At 29.1% G+C, this 6458-nt stretch overlaps 1 protein-coding gene across 1 annotated transcript in view; it reads right to left on the bottom strand.

Moving 5' to 3' along the window:
- LOC102680813 (ubiquitin-conjugating enzyme E2 H) overlaps positions 1 to 6458 on the bottom strand; it is a 35633-nt gene that overhangs the window by 26035 nt on the left and 3140 nt on the right. The window lies entirely within an intron of this gene.

The following is a 6458-nucleotide window of genomic DNA, read 5'->3' as shown; positions in this document are numbered from 1 at the left end:
AAAAAAAAAAAAAAAAAAAAAGGCCTAGATCATGCAAACAAGAGGCGAAAACACGGTGCGCAAATATTAAAAGCGTCGACGAGAAAACGGTGCAATGAACTGCGGGGGGGAAATCGATGTGGAAAGAAGTGCGAACGCAGAAGCGTGTCAGAAGTCTGGCCAGTAATGTTATCTTCGTCAATCGATGAAACGCACCGAAGCTCGCGTGACTTAAGCCGAGCGTGTATTGTAACGCTTCGCATATATTCCTGACGCAATCGAGATTAACTAATTTTTTTATAATAAACCACAATGGGTGGACAATGTCAGGTGAAATCATTCGTAGGATATTAAAAGAACAAAAACTAATTATCACGGTGAAAAAAAATGCTTTGATGCAATCCCCCCCTCCCTCTTTCTTTTTTAACGTATCGATGGAAATCAAACGTTTCTTCGAGTTAATGAACAAGATACGAGGAAACAATTGCGTTTTTTTTTAATTGGAAATAAATGAATGATAATAAGGTGAATTGCTACAAATTGTTTCCACGAAAGTTGAGATATTAAGGTAAAAAAATTATGTTTTTTTTCTTTTTTTTAAGTCAAATTATTACTCTTAAAAAAAATTTTCAAGATTTAATAAAGAGCTTAAGATTTTTAAAGCGAGAAAAAATTCTTTTCGTATTATTTCGAGTACTACTATTATTTTAAAGATCAAGGAGAAAAGTAAGCTTTTGTTGGGAAGAATACAGCTTGTACTACATTATATGGCCCGAAAAAGTTTCTTTTCATATTCATATCCAATTTCAACTTGGAAAAATGGTAAACGGTTGAAAAAATCGGGAAAAGAAAGGAAAAGAAAAGTTTTCAGCTGCGTTTAATAATACGTACGCAAATAACGGTTGCTTGAAATTATTTGAAATTATCAAGCATTTGGAAGAGATTTTGAGACCGCATTTAATTTTAATTTCGTCGGTTCTTTTTATTTGCCCCGATACACCGCGACAGTGACGAGGCTCTATCATTGCAAAGATTCACGCAAAATTAATTCCGATATAATTCACAAAAATATATACCGCGAAAAAATGATAGGTAAATCGTTGAACGAGATTGGAAATCGAATTCGAAAACAAGCAACCACGAAGCAGAAGCAGAAGAACGGAACTTTAACTATCTAGGTTTGGAGAGTTTCATTGAACAATATTTCGCAAAGTATATACATTACGATTAAATCAAAATCAGTCCATAGAAAAAAAAGATTAATTAGAAACACCTTTATATTTGAAAATTTTATAATTAATAATCGTAATTATTTAAAAATCATAAAAAAAATTAAAATATAAAATATAATCAATAAAATTTAATTGAAATTCAATTGTTGAATCTTTATAGAACGAAATAACCGAGAGCGATTTAGTTTCGAAACATGACTACATAATCATATCTAACCCTTTTATTATTTAATATTTTTTTTTTAATGCATAAGTCGATGGTTAAAAAGGGAAATCGAATTACAACGATGTATGTCATGTTATTCAACGTACGATAAACCACTTTCTTGTTTTGGCAAGTGGTTACACACGAGCCCAGCATTGCGAAGCTCTCACCTCGGATAACTACAAGAGCTTTGTTATATGGAAAACCAGGTTCTCATGAATACATTCGATTCTGGTCAATATCGGTGGATTTGTTTCCTGTAATGGTGTAGGCTACACGTAAAGCAGAGATGGACAACGTTGTACTAACACCACACAAACAAACGCGTATGTCTCGAGTACGCAGAGAAATAGAATCCAAACTAGCGCGTGCTACGTAAGTTATACGATATATGATCAGCTAAAATAATTTTCTTCCCGCAATATGTACCGTAATTGCAAAAGCAATATCGGTAGACGAACATATTATTCCGCCGGAAGTATTACGTTTCTTCGCGTCCTACGAGGAATTTCATTGTTGCATGCTTTCACGAACGACTCGCGGAAGTCAGAACAAACTATCTTTGATTAACATACAAATTGACGTAGAATACATTTATCGGACCAAAAAGAAATTAATTCCTCGTTTCGTACGATTGTTCCAAATGATTGCACAACGTAATATTGAAACGATTGATTCGATTAGTCTACGATCGATAAAATCGAGCATTATTCGATAAGATCGATTTTATCGACATAACTCGTTATCCCTGAGAAAAAAATACGTTTAAATAAGAAAGAAGAAATAAAATTATATCGCTAATATTCTATTTTAAAATGATTCAATTGAATCAAAGATAATCCATGATTAGAAAGAAAAATGTATTAATCTACATAAAATGATAATATATATATATATTAAAAATAGATTATCAAGATGTTTTAATGACCTCGATTTCACTGAGAGTCTTCGTGCATTCGACGATACATATGTACCATGAATATCAAAAAGGGATAGAAGCAATTGCTCAATCTTGAAGACCGTTACGGAGCATTTGCTTCTGGCGCGATGTTGTTGTTTACAATGTCGGCCGAACCAGTCAGCGTTTCACTAAGAACTGACAGTCTGTTTTCGTCCCTCTTAACTCGCTCCACCTCTCACAGTTCGTCTTTGTTTCCGCAATCCACTATCCATTTTCTCTATCCTTTTTTTCACTTAATCTCTTACTACGCCATTCCGTTCGACGAAGGAACCACTAAACTCTCATGCTTGTACGAAAACTACACGCGACTGCGTATCGAAATAAACTGCACGTGCGAATCAGTATTCGTTTTTATCGGTCTATTTACGCCGAAGATATATGTACAACCATTTTAAAAGGCTCGCTATAAACTACGTTCCTGGTTGTATCTTATTTTTGAAAGACACTCTCTAGATAACCGCTTATCGACGATTTAATAAACGAGATTCAAAACGAGATACTATCTAAGAGAACAATTGAGAACAATCTAAATTTCGTATTGATACGATGCGTATGTTCGATCAAAAATATTCGTGTAAACCGTGAATACGATTCGCCAAACTTTATATCGTACGCCACTTTTCTTTCTTTTTCATTCGACTTTGAACATCGAATGTTTCGTTACTAAAGTTCTCTTCTCCCCACTACGAGTTTTCCCCCTCTACTATTCCCTACTTTAAATCTTTATGGCGCGTTTATATATATATATATAATTCTAATTTTATTTTTGATTTATTCGCAAATATTATGCACAAATATACATATTATAAAATATATATATTTACGCATTATCATTTATTTAATCGATGACCTTGCCTTGTATCTCTGAAGTAATAAAAATTTGATGAGCATGTCGAGATAAAACAAATGGCGCGAAAATACAAAAACATTCATTCGAAACGCAATCAATTATTACGAAGGATGCATTATGTGAATTAATTGTACTTAATGTCGCATTTTTTTAGTTAGTGGAAAAATTATAATAGTAAAAACAACATTAAATTATAAAATATTAGGCGGTAAATATAATATTATATATTCGAATATTACACAAATTGAAAGATCACATTGATAGTAGAAAGATCTACGTAATCCTGATCGAACAAAGACCAAACATTGGATACGAGATGAACTCGGCGTATTCTATTTTTCATTTTATTCATATTTGGCAATGCTTCGAAATTTGATATCATATTAAATGTACTTTGAGTAGCAAACATATTAATCGAACCAATGGTGAGAAATTTACAAATACAAGTTGTTTAAACTTCAAAGAAAAATATATTCCGCCTACACGTTTATGATTCAATAAACTTTTAACCATCTTTAGATTTAAAATTGAATCGTTCTGGGAAAAAAGCATTCGAAGTATTCTAACCGAACGAATTCCTAAAAATTTATTACTATTATTAACGACCGTATCGAATAAATAAATATTTTCTATATTTTTTGAAGAAATCAAGTTTCTCGATATCGAGTCATCGCTATTTCGAGATACTCTTTCATATGCATTTGTAAATCAAGTTTCTTCAATCCTTTCATTTCATATAGAATTGAATCGATCTTCGAACAAATATTCCAGATATTGATTAATTCCGATCTCCAATATTCAGAAAACGATAATTGAAGCTTTTAACAACGAACACATAAAGGGAACGAGATCTTCTCCCTCCAACTTCTCTCCCCTTCCACAAACCTTTGCTCGAGGACACGTATGTACTTGAAACGCATCGATACGCAGGTCTCACGTAAAATTGCATCAGGCAGATAACAGCCTCGGTACATGTATATTTCTCACATGTGCTTGCGTGTCTCCAAATCCATTACGGTGAACCATTAACCGTGAGAATAACCATTAACTGAGAAGCTTGTTAATTACTAGCATAATTGATTAGCTTGATTTCGGTGAATAGACAAGGAATCTTCCAAAAGGTCCATCGAGTATCCATATTTGGTCCATCGATCCATAATTAAATTACTTTTAGAATCATATTTATATTTAAATTCATATTTTATTTGTACCACATTGTTAGAATAGTAATAGAAATTATGTCTGAATATATATACATAGTTCCCGAAAACACAATTTACAGCAATTATATTATTATCTGCAAAGCAATAAGACATTTAAATCTCAAAAACATAATTTATTTCGATACGCCTTTTTAACTTGTTCTAAGGCATGATGTATCGTTCAAATTTTGGTTTAAACGAAAAAAGAGTACGCGCGAGTAATTCAAAATTGCACTCATCGAATTGAAAATTTATACCATGAAAATATGAAAAGTGATAGTAAAATTGCATTATATTCATTAAATTCAATTAATTGTATTAAATTCATTACATTCATTTGATTCTTTGTATTGTTCGTTATAATATATTCATACATGATGAGATATGAGCGATACTTTGAAAATGAAGCTTAAACTTATACGTCATATTGTACCGCGGGAAAATTAAATTTTGATAGATTTTAAAAATAGAATTAATAATTTATATAATTAAAAAATAGAAATTATTTTAAAATATTAGTATTCTTGATATCTTTTCACATATATTTTAATCTTAAAATATAATTTTTATTATATTCTAATATTTCTATTTCGTAAAATTTAGAAAATTTTTAATTTCTTGTTTGTTTTATTTTATCTTTAATAATTTAACAGATTACACGATTGATAATTTATAAATTCTTTGTCAATCGTAAAATTGTTTGTAGCATTAAAAGCTATAAACTATAAAATCATTTTGATAAATCAATGAAAATTCTGTTTTCCTAATCAATAGTATCTGTTAATAAATTATAATAATAACTATATATATTATATACTATTTTCCTGTTCGAAAATTATTAGTAATTTTCCTTACTTTGATATTATTTGAAAGATATTCTAACGAGAATAGATCAGATGATAAAAACAAAGTTAGAACAGACGAAGATGTATATAAATATGCAGTTGCAATTCTAGAAGAGGAAGCAAACCTTGTCATTCGTGTTATGTGGGCGTCCAAGGTGAGCCTTTGCGATCATACGATGAACATTCTAATAGATACGTTTTACAACACTTTAAACAGTGTTTTTTAATGCGAATGAATTTATGTCAACAATATTATATGCTAATTATTATAAAAAATTCAATGTTTTTGCTAAGTCTACGAAAATGACAAAAAAATTATACAATGAAAAATATTTAAATATTCTATTACACTAAATAATATTAAAAAAATATTAAATAAAAACAATATGTTACATAAATATTTTAAGTTAATATATTATCATAATTTATTCCATATTTCTATTCGTTGAAACGTAGAATCAAGCATTGGTATTTCAGAAGTCTTGCTATACCGACAGATAAAATTTTCACTAACTTTGGTATTTTGTTTCTTTATGACCATGAACAAATAACAAAGGTACACTCGCATAATTAAAAGAACTCGAGTAGCAGATAATGGATACATTTCAAATTAACGCATAATAAAACAATTCTTCAAAGCATTAATTAATTTTAATTATTTTATCAGTATTTCATGATCTTTAATAAAATCTTTAAAGACGAATTCCTACTTTTATGTACTTCGCATTTATGAAATACAAAAGAATAGAAACTCATACGAGTAAAAGAAACTTGAATGAAGAATAAAATACATGCAAATAATAAAATCTTCGAGTTATTTTGATCAAAGATTCCATTCCATTATAAAAATCAACTTTATTTTATTCGACTCTATATAAAAATGAAAAAAATTTTCTAAAATTTTAATTAATTTAAACTTATTGAAATTTAAAATATATCTAGATGAAATTTATTTATTAAAAATTAATGAATAATATATAATATTATTAATATTTAATAAATAAAAAAAGAATTTGTTAATTTACCAAAAGAAAATTTGCAATATAAAAAAAATAAAAAATTATTTAGTATCATTTAGTATTTAGATTTAAATCAAATTTAAAATTAAGAAAAGAAAATAAATTTAGAAAGTGCAACAAAGCAAATATAGAAAATATAGAAAAAGATAAAAAACATAAAATAGA

The sequence above is a fragment of the Apis dorsata genome, unplaced genomic scaffold (genome assembly GCF_000469605.1).
Source record: "Apis dorsata unplaced genomic scaffold, Apis dorsata 1.3 scaffold_527, whole genome shotgun sequence".
NCBI classification, from domain to species: Eukaryota; Metazoa; Arthropoda; class Insecta; order Hymenoptera; family Apidae; genus Apis; species Apis dorsata.
This window is presented reverse-complemented; position numbering and strand designations above follow the sequence as displayed.